Consider the following 13,689-nt stretch of genomic DNA (forward strand, 5'->3'; position numbering starts at 1 on the left):
TAAACAGCACCACAAATAGTAGAGCCTAGTGGCAGAGAGACAAGAATAAAAACCACATCAATAAACAGAGCCATTTAGAAATATGTATTGGAGGAGGATTCGGGCAAATAAAAAGTAGGCAGGGTTTTCAAGAATATACAAAGACAATATGGGACCAAGTTGCTTAAACACTGGGGTGATGGATCTTACTCTCTCTCTCTTTTTCAATTAAAGTGCAATTGCTGTGGGGGGGGGGGAGATATGTAATGTTGTTTTCTTTTAAGCTGCACACTGGAACTAAGCATTATGGTTGACAGAGCGGCGCCCCACACGCCTCCTCTCTCTCCTGTGAATTTGGCTTTACAAAATGCAGGGATGTGGGAACGTTTTGTGGAAATTCTTGAGCTCCACTACACTCCTTTGGCTGCCGCTGTAGTGGTCATGCTGAGGATATAGGCAATGCAACCATTATGCTATGAGTCAACTTTGCATTTCTAAATATAAGGGGGGTGGTCGAGGAAGTTTAAGGCTGGTGTACATGGTGTTAAGCTACGGGCACCTGTAATGTGTAGCTGTGTCTTGGTTTTTTATGTTATATGGAGAAAGCCATTCATAGCCTCATATTTTCAAAAGTGACCTTACCTAAGCTCCTTCATGCAAGTGCTCCTTTATGTTTTTCCAATACCAAAAGTCTCAAAGGGCCAGTTGTGGGTGACCTTTACCTAAAACAAACACGAGCCCCGGAAAAGCAGGTGTGGGATCTGGTCTGGGGGCCTGGATACTTCATGGAACTCCCGTCCCCCCCCCCCCCAGCCTTGTCAGAGATATTATTATACAATTCATTGTAACAAAGCATCTATGAAGTCTTCAAAGATAACTGTATCAATATTCCACTTGAGTTTTATTCTAACTAAGCGAGCTCTTTTCAGAGTTATGATTTTGACATTGTTATGCAAAACTCTATTTTCATGCATTCATTCCCACAAGAATGGTGCCTGCTCCTAGTAATGTTATCTAATTCAGGACGAAAGAGTGCTGCTGAATTTGGCACTTGTGGTTTCTTTGGTTCTGTGATTAAGAATGATACATTTTAAAAGTGGGCTTTTAAAAAAACGACACTACATTTGCAGCTGACAATTTGAGCTAGCCGAGTTGTTGTGTCCCCCCCCCTCCCTCTCACGGGGTATATGCTCTTGATGTTGGCTGGTTTCCACAACCAGTAAAGTCGGAGTTATTGAATTTAACTTGATTTGATCCCACTAATCAGTAACTTAAATTTCAACTGAAAAAATCAATTCAAATGTTTAGTTACCACAACAACGTAAGTAGCAATGGACACAGGCCTAGCCTATCATCCACTCTTAATTCCTCTTGATTTCAGTGGGAGAGTTAAGCACATATTTCATTTTCTTCCACCGAACAAACTTAAAAACAGTTACCTTTGGCTGAATCATTCCCAGTATGAATTAGCTAAAATAGCTGATAGAAGAAACCTCATAGATATGAGCCGTGGGTATATATAAACTGGAGTAACCATAAACCTTGTGTCATAGCTTCAGTCGCAAGCTAAGGGTGGCAATGGCTCCTGCTTAAAAAAGGACAGTCCTCTGTTTGAAAGAGTCCCTTATTTGAAGGGCTATCTGGTCCAAGAAGAGAGAGCAGGAGGGGCCTTGAAGTTGCCCATCAACAGTTCTAGGGTTGTCATATTTTGAAGAGCAAAAAAGAGGACACATTTGCCAACTTCTACTTTTAACTATGGATCGCTATCACAGCTCTACCCTTGAAAAAGAGGGTGTGTCCTGGAAAAAGAGGACACATGGCAACCCTATGGTAGCAACACCTAGGCAGGCCCCAACGTCACCCTATCATAGCTTTCCCCACTATGGTGAGATACTTGTATTCTTAATGGTTGGCATCCATCTCTCTCAAGAGACAATGGATTGCACCTCCAGGGGTGAAGTCAAACTGCTGTGTTAGCATCACCAAAGTGACCTTGCTGGGGCGCAGGCCTAGGCAGTGTGTATGGAGGTCTTTAATATTCCTTAAAGATGTTCCCGTGTCCATTTCATAATTGTTACTGAGTGGTAAACTATTGTTGGCATCCATCTGTCTCTAGAGGTTGAAGTCAAACCACTACCTTAGCAGCACCAAAGTAACCTCCCCGGGTCACAAGCCTGCGGTGTGTGTATGGAGGTCCTAGCTGCCCAGATGACCTCTTGGCATCATTGATATGGTTCAAAGGAAAGCAGAGCAATACATTTGGCACCAGCTTGGCTGCAGGCGTACAGGGCACCATCCAACCATCTTAGGACTCCACTCTGGATTTGTGTAGAGTTTGCTCCTTAGCCTTTTCTATCTCTCAAAGATGTACTGCCAGGCAATGGAGACTTAGGGTCATAGTGTTCCTTCTCTTAGATGGGCTACCTCCCCAGGTTGACGAGTCACATCCACCCCTCACTTCCCTTTACAACTTGGTCAGAAACTGTCTTCTTGACTGTTGGACCTACTATTGGTCTCATCCGCTCAATCCGTCAGAGCCTTTCTCCGTATACAAGGGAAGTCCCTAACTCTTAGTTACATTATGATAATTAATTTTGCCTTTGAATCTGTATATATAAATTAGGATGTGCAAATTTAATGCAAATCAATATCCTCCGTTGCCCCCTTATTGCGGAAGCCATTCATATAGGCATCACCAAACCACAGTTAACAACAGATCAGCCTCTTTAAAAAAAAGAAAAGAATTTTTTATTTTATTTGAAAATGTGTATTTAAGTCTAGATTTTCAAGATAGCTTACAAAAGAGAACCATAAAACAAATATAAAACAGATCAGAAACAACTGAAATAAAAGCAATTATTGCAGCAACAGTAAAAATACAAAAAGCAGTAGATATAAAATCAATTAATAAGTGACTAACACTTATTCCAGACTGAAAGCATTCTTTATCATCAGTTTACTCATGGTGCAACACTCCTGAGAGCAAAGTTTCAGCAGCAAGACAGCATTCTGTGTTCATCACACATGTAAGAGAAATAGGTAGATTGTACACTTCTGATGTGGGAAGGAGATGGTCTTGTTGTTGTTTACCATTGTGTGTGTGTTTTCCGTGTGGGGCTGTAAGCAGGAGAAAGCATAACATTTTCTTTCTTTTTTTAAGAACAAGGTGCCTCATCCAAAATATATGCAAACGAGAGTCTATCTTTCATATGAATTTGGCAAGAACTTGCACAGACTTTGCAAACCCAAGAAACCAAAGACCTTGCCAAGAGAATTAAATGCAAAGACAAGTGTTACTTGCTGAAATAAGGTGCCTATAGCTAGTCCGTTTGTACTGCCAGGTTTACCAAGGCATAGCAAGATAAATCTATCAAAACAGTTAGAAAAGGAATGTAGTTATTACTTAAACACAGGGACAATGCAGTAGGAGGGAAACTGCAGTTCTGTTAGTGAGTTTAGTATTCTTTGGCAACCTCCATATATATTGCCAGGAATTGTCATGTACTTCAATTCCAGCCCCTCTTTATCCTAGTTAGTATCTCATCTTTTTCATGTTCCAGAAAGCTCAGCTCTTGTTTGTGTCAGTCCCCGGGTCATGCATGCGATGACAGAGACATTCTCTTTTTTCTTGGCAAAATTAGAAATGCTTATCCTGAACATTTTCTAGAGTAGAAAAGGGCTTTATAGGAGTCTTTTCACTATTTCAAAAGCTCTTGGGAAGAGCTTTGGGAAAAGACGTCTGCTGCTTTGCTTAGTTATATATATACACACACATATCTATATATATAGATGATATAGATGTGTATATTATATATATATATATATATATATATATATATATATATATATGCAGGTTTTGGTGTCTTCGGGTGTCTTCCCGTGTAAGAGTCGGGGTGTCTGGGCGACGTTTCGACGTCGCCCAGACACCCCGACTCTTACACGGGAAGACACCCGAAGACACCAAAACCTGCATTCCTGTACCCGTGAAAATCTACGAAAGCATATATATATATATATATATATATATATATATATATATATATACACATACACACACACACACACACACACACATACACACACACACACACACACACACACACACATATATATATATATATATATATATATATATATATATATATATATACTGCAATCCTATTCACATTTACCTAGGAGTAAGACCTGCTGGGGACACGGGTGGCGCTGTGGGTTAAATCACAGAACCTAGGACTTGCCGATCAGGTCAGCGGTTCGAATCCCCACGATGGGGTGAGCTCCTGTTGCTCGGTCCCTGTTCCTGCCAACCTAGCAGTTCGAAAGCACCTCAAAGTGCAAGTAGATAAATAGGTACCGCTCCAGCGGGAAGGTAAACGGCGTTTCCATGTGCTGCTCTGGTTTGCCAGAAGCGGCTTAGTCATGCTGGCCACATTACCCGGAAGCTGTAATCCGGCACCCTCAGCCAATAAAGCGAGATGAGCGCCGCAACCCCAGAGTCGGTCACGACTGGACCTAATGGTCAGGGGTCCCTTTACCCTTTACCTTTTAAAACCTGCTGAACTCTGTCAGTCTTACTTTGGGGGAAATCATTAGTGTTGCATGAACCCTTTGATAAAAATGCCCCAACTCATTGCAAGCGATCAACATCTTGAAAAGCTTGTCTAAAAGCTTGGAGAAGACAACGCTTGTGATGTTGCATTTGGCTATATCTCTTAGCCTTTGCATCCAGAATCTTAGTCAGCTCCCCTTGCTCAGCCACACCCAACTCTTTCTACTCCATCACCAGGCAAGGCCTGCTCTGCTCTGCTCCCAGCAAACAATTTGGCAAGGGAGGAAAGGGAAAGAGCCAGTGTGGTATAGTGGCTAGAATGCTGGACTAGGACCTGCGAGACCAGGGTTCAAATCCCCACTCAGCCACGAAGCTCACTGGATAACCTTGGGCCAGTCACTCATTCTCAGCCTGCCCTGCCCTGTGAGGATAAAATGAGGGGGAGGAGAAGTTTGTACCCCACTTTGAGAGCCTTGGAGGAAAGGTGGGACATATATATTCCATAAACAACTGAAAAGATTTATCATAGATCAAGTTGTGAACTGCCCCGAGATCTTCAGATGAAGGATGGTATACAAATTAAATAAATAAATAGATATTAGGGCTAGGAAGGATCTTTGGTGAAATGGCTTTTGGGAATTCTCCCAGCTGCCTCCTTCTTTCATTGTGTTGTTTAGTCGTTTAGTCGTGTCCGACTCTTCGTGACCCCATGGACCAGAGCACGCCAGGCACTCCTGTCTTCCACAGCCTCCCGCAGTTTGGTCAAACTCATGCTGGTAGCTTCGAGAACACTATCCAACCATCTCGTCCTCTGTCGTCCCCTTCTCCTTGTGCCCTCCATCTTTCCCAACATCAGGGTCTTTTCCAGAGAGTCTTCTCTTCTCATGAGGTGCCAAAGTACTGGAGCCTCAGCTTCAGGATCTGTCCTTCCAGTGAGCACTCAGGGCTGATTTCCTTAAGAATGGATACGTTTGATCTTCTTGCAGTCCGTGGGACTCTCAAGATTCTCCTCCAGCACCGTAATTCAAAAGCATCAATTCTTTGGCGATCAGCCTTCTTTATGGTCCAGCTTTCATAGCATCTGCTTAAGGGCAGGTCTTTTAGAAGGGCTGATCAGCTCACCCATTACATGGGATCCAGAGGTCTTCTGTTAAGGGATGAGTTCTGATTACGAACACAACATCTTCTCGGCACACAACACCCAATAGTGTTGCAGTTTGGAATGTTGCCTTGAATGTAGTTGCATGGATTTCTTAGGATCTGGATCCACCGTTAGTCCTACTCAGTCTAGATTTGTTGAAAAGAATAGGCATGCCTAACGTAGGACTTAGGACCATGACTAACCTAGGACAGTGGGTATAACTTTGTTAGATGCAACTCAATTGAATAGTGCCTGCAACAACATGATGACCACCTACCCTCGCTTGCTGTCAGTCTTCAGCTTTTTCCTTGAGTTGGGCAGGTGCTGAAGTGAAACCGATGCAGAGTTTCTCTAAGCAACCTTGCTATGGGTCAAGCTCAACTCCCATGCCAACCTTCCCTATGCAAGCCAAGTAGGATACTGTGCTTTATCTGGCCTTTTAAAGAAAAAGGAGTAGGGGCAATACAGGACAGTGATCCCATTATCCTACCCTCTCTAGTGGGTATTCCACTGGACTCTTTGCATTTAGCCTTGCAGGCCTTTCCAGGAAAGCAAAAGAAAAAAGTTGTAGTAGAGGAATTGTTTCAGCTGATCATCTGGATAACCCTAACAATACATGGCACAATTCCACAACCCAGATACTTTACGAACCTTTCTAAAGCTGACACTTACGTAGGTGGGCACACTTTTTTGGTTAACAGTATCTAATGTATATGGATGGATGTGTGCAATGGCAAAACATTTAAAGCCCAAAGCCTGTGATCAAGAGAAAAGGAAGTATATGTGAATGATGAATTAGTGAATATAATTATTGAGATACAATGGGACACGATGTAATTAAATAACATCAGAGAAAGAGTAGTAACCCAGACACAGATGATAAGCACTGGATACGGAACTACTCTTGTGAATGGAGGCTTGTCTTTTATCTCCATAAAAGTAGGGAAGCAGGTACTGAGCTATGGAAGAGGAGGAGGAGGAGGAGGAGGAGGAAGAGGAGGTTGTGGTGGTGATGGTGTGAGGGATGCTTAGCTTGATTGAGAAAGGTTAATTACATGTGAAATGAGACTGGGATTCAGACTGTGTTTGCTCTAGATTTTGTGTAATGTTATATCAACACTGGGATTCTCTGTTCATCTATTAGCAAAACCAACCCGTTTTGTTTGGTTTCATTTCAGTGTTGTTTTAATCCCACTGAACATTTATACTGTTATTTTAATTCTGCTAAACATGTGTGGATAGTAAAATACTTCCGGAATTAAACTGCCAACGGGTATGGAAAGTGATCCAGTCCTCATAAAGATTTGATCTGTTAATTAGCCATACCAATTTTATGGATCATTGCCATCCACTTAAAACACATTGTTATATGTTCATAATCTTTGCATAATGAGCCTTTATGGAGTATAGAGGCCAACTTTAGTGCAATGTTCAACAAAGCCTTTTTCCCTCACCTAGTCAATCATAACTACATTCCATAGGGGAAATAAGCAGATAATGATTATTAAAGTATTTTCCCTGCCCTAAATATGGAAGAATTAGACCCTTTGAAAAATTATGGACACCTTTTCCATGTATGGTTTTAAATGCATATGCAGCCCGATCCTATGCTTGTTTACTTGGAAGTAAGTCCCTCTGAGTTCAGTGGGAGCAAGCATTGCATAACGTATTGTTATGCAATTGGGGATGTCAGATACCTATATTTACTGGATCCAGTTAGTGTTAGAACTTAATCAAGGCTTGGGGTGTTAAACTGGAGGTTAGACACTGAAGCCCTGGATTCAGCAAGTGTTAAAATATAAACCAGACTAGCATCCTGGTGAGATAATCACTTGCAGTGATGAACCATTATGAAAACAAAGGAAAAGTGATGTGTCATTAAGAAAGCAAGGAGAGGGGCTCTGTGCCAGACAGCAAATGGGCTGGGCCTCTCCTCCAGCTCTTAGATAGTTAGAAGGACAAAAGCCAGAGCTTAAGAGTTCTGTGATGTGATGGGACCTAGAGGAATAAAAGGTTGCTTGATGGAAAGGGCACAGAGAGAGCCATGGCTGATTTCTTCTTGAATCTAAGGCTGTGGGCTATGGGAGAAGCAAGACCCTCTTGGCGTGCTAATGCTGTGAACCTCTCCATCATAGACTCAGGTTGTAAAAAGGTAAAGGTAAAGGTACCCCTGCCCGTACGGGCCAGTCGTGTCCAACTCTAGGGTTGTGCGCCCATCTCACTTAAGAGGCCGGTGGCCAGCGCTGTCCGGGTCACATGGCCAGCGTGACGAAGCTGCTCTGGCGAACTGGCACCAGAGCAGCACACGGAAATGCCATTTACCTTCCCACTAGAAAGCGGTACCTATTTATCTACTTGCACTTAGGGGTGCTTTCGAACTGCTAGGTGGGCAGGAGCTGGGACCGAACAATGGGAGCTCACCCCGCCGCGGGGATTCAAACCGCCGACCATGTGATGGCAAGTCCTAGGCACTGAGGTTTTACCCACAGCGCCACCTGCGTCCCCAGGTTGTAGATGTGGGTAAATAAGCCATATATAATAAAGCCACTACAGTCCCCACTGTGTCTTATTTCCAAACCCTGGAGTCTTGCACGAAATGTAGATCGGGGCAGCATCAGGGCAGGTCTTTCTTTTCTCCATGCTCATTCTTAAGACCATGGTATTGTCACTGGCCTTCTCTTTTGCAAATCTTCCTATCCCCTGCCATCCCTGCTAAACCACTTCTCAGTACAACTTGATGCTTGTGTATCAGAGTCAAAGCAGCTACGAGAGGCAAGAAGGCTTCCTTCAAAATGCAAAAGTATTGTGCAAACGAGGAGAATGAAAATGAACACAAACTTTGGCAAAACAAAAGACCCAGCATATAGAAAGGGGTGCTCAAGAAGAATTTGAGGAATGCATTGTTGAAAGCACTGAGACTAACAACAAACGTCTTAGTCAGCCATAGTCTGGCTTACCATGTTGTGAGAACTAGATCATAATGCATTGTTGTGATCCTCCTAACAACCCTGTAAAGTAGGTATTGTTATCTCTATACTGCAGAGCAGAGGGTCATGGGAGGGGTGGTGGATCCTGAGAGACAATTCAGACCACGTACTAAATTCATAGCAAAAGGGGGAGACATCCTGATTTGTAGCACAGACTCTTAGACACTATGGTACACCAGCTCACAACTGAATAGAACAATAAACCACCATGTATTAAATATGGCTCTGCTGTCACATGGCAAAATTTAATGGGCAAAGTCATTGTAACTGAGAGTGAGTTTATGGGGCCTGGTTGACATTTCCAGTGGATTTTCTCTATACTGTTTTCATCCAGGCACAAATTTGGACAGACAAACCATGTGATACGAGGACTGGGTTTAGGCATCCTCAGAGTACCACGGGAAGAAGTCACAAGGGAGGAAAACCCACCATGCACCAATGATTGGTTGATCATATCCTAGGGTTGTCATATTTCAAAAAGTAATGGCTGCCTTATCATATCCGAAATACTCTATGTCCAACCCTTTTAGAACAGACTCAAGGATTGGTTGGACTGGAATGAAGTCAACAGTTAAATATGTGCATCCACAATCCATTCCCTCCTGTCCAAGCAGCCATGTTTAGGAGGATCTTCATAGGACTCGGTGAAGCCATTTAGATTCCCTCCCACTGTCATCCCTGAGCAGATTGCTGAATATACTGCAGAATGTCCGATGACTGCCTGCCAGGGGAACCGTGTAGCTGGGGTTGGTGGCAGGTTGGCATGCAGGACAGATGGATTGCTCTGGATTGCTCTGTTACCCATTCAAGGTGTTGGCTAAACATGTTGTGTAAAAAGGGTTCATCCAAGCCAATATTTATTATGCTTTCACTCACAAACGTGCTTCCGTAACTGTGGTTGGTGCCAGCCCCATAGTATTACAAGAGAGGAAGTAAAATCCATTGTCTAGTTCCCATAATATAAGAAAGGACAACCTAAATATGGGTCATCTGCAGGTCAGCCTCCACAATTTTGGTCACTATGTACAATAAGCAGAGAGGAGATAGCATCACATCCATTCTGTGACTGTAGAGGAAATTGCACTGGATGGATTGGGGGGGGGGGATTGAACCAGACCTAAATGAAAGGAGAAGGCAGTACCAATATGGCCTAGAGTAAAATGTGTCCTCTGATCTCAAATGTGGTTGGCTCATGAGTGTGGACAAACACCACAACACGTGGAAATCCCAGAACCATTCTTTCTATCATCTCATCAACTTAAAACAGGGTTGGCTGATAAAACTCCCAGGCTGGCTGGGGAGACTGGAATTTGAGTCCAAGATCTTCTGGAGGGATGCAGTTACACCACTGTTGACTTACAATAAGCTTTTGATAAAGAGGTAGACTTTGAAGCTTAAGATATAAACCAGAATGTGGATGGTTGCATAGTTCTCTTGGCTTAGAAGGCAATCCACCCACCCACCACTAAAGTCTAGAATAGAACTCTTTTGGGAATTTAGCACAATTCTATTACGTACATATATCATCCAATCACAGTCCCAGACTTTCAGTTCTATAGCTTTGTGACATGATACTGTATTAATAGCTACACTAATTAGTGAAAGGTTCACAGCCTCTTTCAGCAAAAGGATTATCAGGCCCTTATTAGAACGATCCAATCCTCTTGGGTCTGCAGAACTGAGCTGGCAATCTCACAAGAATTGATTTCCTTTCTTGAGACACAGGACTTCCTGCTTCCAGTCAGGCCGGAAATGCCAGGAGGACACCTTTGTATTTTAGAGCTTCTGCTTCTGGGCAATTTCAAGAAGCAAAAAGGCAAGGATGAAGGGGAAAGGGAAGTCAAGCCAAATGAAGAGGTGGACTGGAAAGGAGAGCTACCCATAAGGGGGCTTGAAGCAAACAGCGTTTTGTACAGGGAACAACTCCAGTCCTTGTTCAAACCCTCTGACTAGTACTAATGTATGGTACATACAAATTCTAAATGAAATTAAACCAGAAAACTCATTTGCATGCCGATATGAAAACATTGCTTCTCAATAGAGTTGCTTTTGGGGAAACAAAGTTCAACTCAATTGCTGAGTTAAAAATACAGTGGTACCTCAGGTTACATACTTAATTCGTTCCGGAGGTCCGTTCTTAACCTGAAACTGTTCTTAACCTGAAGCACCACTTTAGCTAATGGGGCCTCCTGCTGCCACTGCGCAACCGGAGCACGATTTCTGTTCTCATCCTGAAGCAAAGTTCTTAACCCGAGGTACTATTTCTAGGTTAGCGGAGTCTGTAACCTGAAGCATAAGTAACCTGAAGTGTATGTAACCCAAGGTACCACTGTACTGTATAAGTTATGGGGTGGAACAGAGAGCTTCGCCCTCCTCAGAGCCACTTAAGTTTTCCAGAATCCCATGAACTGGGACTGAGGGCCTAACTACGTATTATGTAAATTGAATGGTTGGCAGCTGAGTTGGGGTTTTAAAAAATAATAATCCTAGGTCTATGTAGGAACTTCCAATGGGAAAGCAGTTTAACTCTTCCCTACCCAGCTGTGACTCTGATGGAAATATCCTCTCCCAGTAATGGTCAATGAAAGGAAAAAAATAACCTCCCATTGCTACCACTGTGAAGTTTCTCTGCAATTGCTAATCGCAATATAGCAAGTGGCTTATATGGGATCACACCTAGGGAGGGAAGAGTTAAGTCCCCTATGTGTATAGGCTATGGTCCCAATGAAAAGTACACCCTTGAACCTAGAATTAAATTCCCAGACCAGTTGTAATACACTCATAAGCAGATGGGATGCAGATCACATCCAGAGCCCGATGAACGCTGAGCACTCTGCAATTTGCCGCAGGTGGTTCCACTGCAGATTTCAGTGAAAGAAATGTGAAGGGAGCATCCCTAATCAAACAAAAGGCAATTTGTCAGTTCCTGCCTCTCCCCATGGGCTCCTGTTGTTTTGTGCTCTCCTCAGATATGGCAGTCTGGTTTGTAACTCAAGTATAGACAGCAAAGGGGGGCGAAGGGGTTCCCCGGAAGGAGGTCTGAATCTCGTTTCTGTAAACTTTTTAAAACAGCTGTACTTTACAGTGCAGCTAGAGAATTCCCAGCCCAATATAAGCTGAAACACTAATGTGTTTCATCGGCATCACCATGACATTTCTTCTGTTAAAAAAAAAAACAAAAGCAAAAAGGGGTACATTAATTCTGCTACACTCCCTGCTCCCTGATTATTACTTAATTAGGCACAAGAAGATTTTTTAAAAAAAAAATATTAAAAAAATAAAGCATGAATCACCCAAGTCTGGTGTTATGCACTGACATTGACTAAGTTAACAATTCAAGGGTCAGTATTTGCAAAAGTAAGGACAAAGCTTACAAGCAATTGGATCCATCTAGCAACAATGTGCACCTTGGGATAATGGACTTAAAACAATTGCAATTAACAGGCTAAGACAAAGGATTAAAATTAAAAATGAATAGTGTGGCGCTTGCAGCTTGCTTGTAAAACAGCATTAAGCCAACTTAATCCATTTTAATTCCGGGGTTGGGGGGGGGGGACCTACCGGCACAAATGAAATAGATTTGGGAGGAGGGTGTCGAGTTCAGCTCCTGCGAAAGTGCGATACATTCACCTGTGACAATTCTTTCTGGAATGATAAAGTAAGGGAAGTCTCTTAAGAACTCTGAGTGACTCTCTGAGGTCCCCAGAGATCAGGTGTCAAAGTTGTCTATCAGATGCCTGAAAAGAAAAAAAGGAAGCATTACGCACTGCTATTGTGAGACAGTTGTCATTGACTGATCAGGCCTTTTAAGCAAGCTTTCACAGTCAATGAAACCACCTGAATAGATGAAAGCCAGACAGCTTCTGACAAACAAGAGACTGTGGAATATTCATTGTGCATCTGTGAGGGAAAGATTAATGTATTAGAAATTAAAATGGGACCAGAACGTATGATCTTGCTCTAACACTTGGCCAGACCTGTGTCACCCATTGCTAGTGCCTGAAGTCGACAGACAATTCTGCCAGGGTAACTGAGAATCATTAAGCATCCTGCTATTGTGCGTGGTGAATAATAAAACTTTCCCCCTATTCTTTGCCTGGAGCTGACAATGAATAATTCTGGAGCTATTTGCAATGTTAACAGCACCTATCTTGCCCATCCATTCCTTTACGATAAGGATGGAAATATGCATTTCAACAGTCTGTACAGATACTGATTCACAGGCATTTCAAAGGACACCTGTCACTCAAGTGAAGGACCTGTCAGTCTTCAATGTATGATGGTGCCAGGAATATGGCCAAAAAGATTATCTATACTTTATTTCCTTTCCCCCTAACTCAGATTATAACACTGTTACATTTGCCATAGACTGACAAGTGATTTACACTCACAACTGTAATGTGTTTAAAGCTAAAGGGGTGGGGAGGCAAGCTATTCTCTTAGCCTTATTCTTCCAGGGTTTACAACGGTGTCAGATGTACTATCGCAAATGTGATCTAGACCATACAGAATGTCATTATGCCAGATATTAGAATCATTTAATCCACTGGCTAACTTAAAAGGTGACATCCGTAACACTTTTTCCTTTCACACCAGAGTCTCCAAACCTCTGGTTTCAAGAAATAATTCAGAAAGCATACTTGTGAAGGGGTCCTTTATGAAACTTCAGTAATAATACATCTAGACCAACTGTTACTATTAAATTGGCCTCCCCCAACCTGACCCCAACCTGTTTTTGGACTACAACTGCCATCAGCCCAGCTAGCACATGCTGGCTGCAGCTGAGGAGATTTGTGGCCCCAAATATCTGGAGGTCACGTGATTGGTGAAGGTTGTATTTACATTGGTACCTCAGGTTACAAACACTTCGGGTTGCAGACTCTGCTAACCCAGAAGTAGTACCTCGGGTTAAGAACTTTACCTCAGGATGAGAACAGAAATTGTGCGGCGGTGGCACAGTGGCAGCGGGAGGCCCCATTAGCTAAAGTGATACCTAAGTTTAAGAACGGACCTCCGGAACGAATTAAGTTCGT

At 42.8% G+C, this 13,689-nt stretch overlaps 1 long non-coding RNA gene across 2 annotated transcripts in view; it reads right to left on the reverse strand.

The window, feature by feature from the left end:
- Positions 1-5,549: 5,549 nt before the first annotated feature.
- LOC309519338 overlaps positions 5,550-13,689 on the reverse strand; it is a 41,102-nt gene continuing 32,962 nt past the window's right edge. For both annotated transcript variants that reach the window (XR_014213810.1, XR_014213811.1), the window contains 2 exons: positions 12,218-12,393; positions 5,550-5,872 (listed from right to left, as the gene is read on the reverse strand). This is a non-coding gene — a long non-coding RNA (uncharacterized lncRNA). The remainder of the gene's footprint in view (positions 5,873-12,217; positions 12,394-13,689) is intronic.

The sequence above is a fragment of the Podarcis vaucheri genome (assembly GCF_965113315.1).
Source record: "Podarcis vaucheri genome assembly, chromosome: 1".
NCBI lineage: Eukaryota > Metazoa > Chordata > Lepidosauria > Squamata > Lacertidae > Podarcis > Podarcis vaucheri.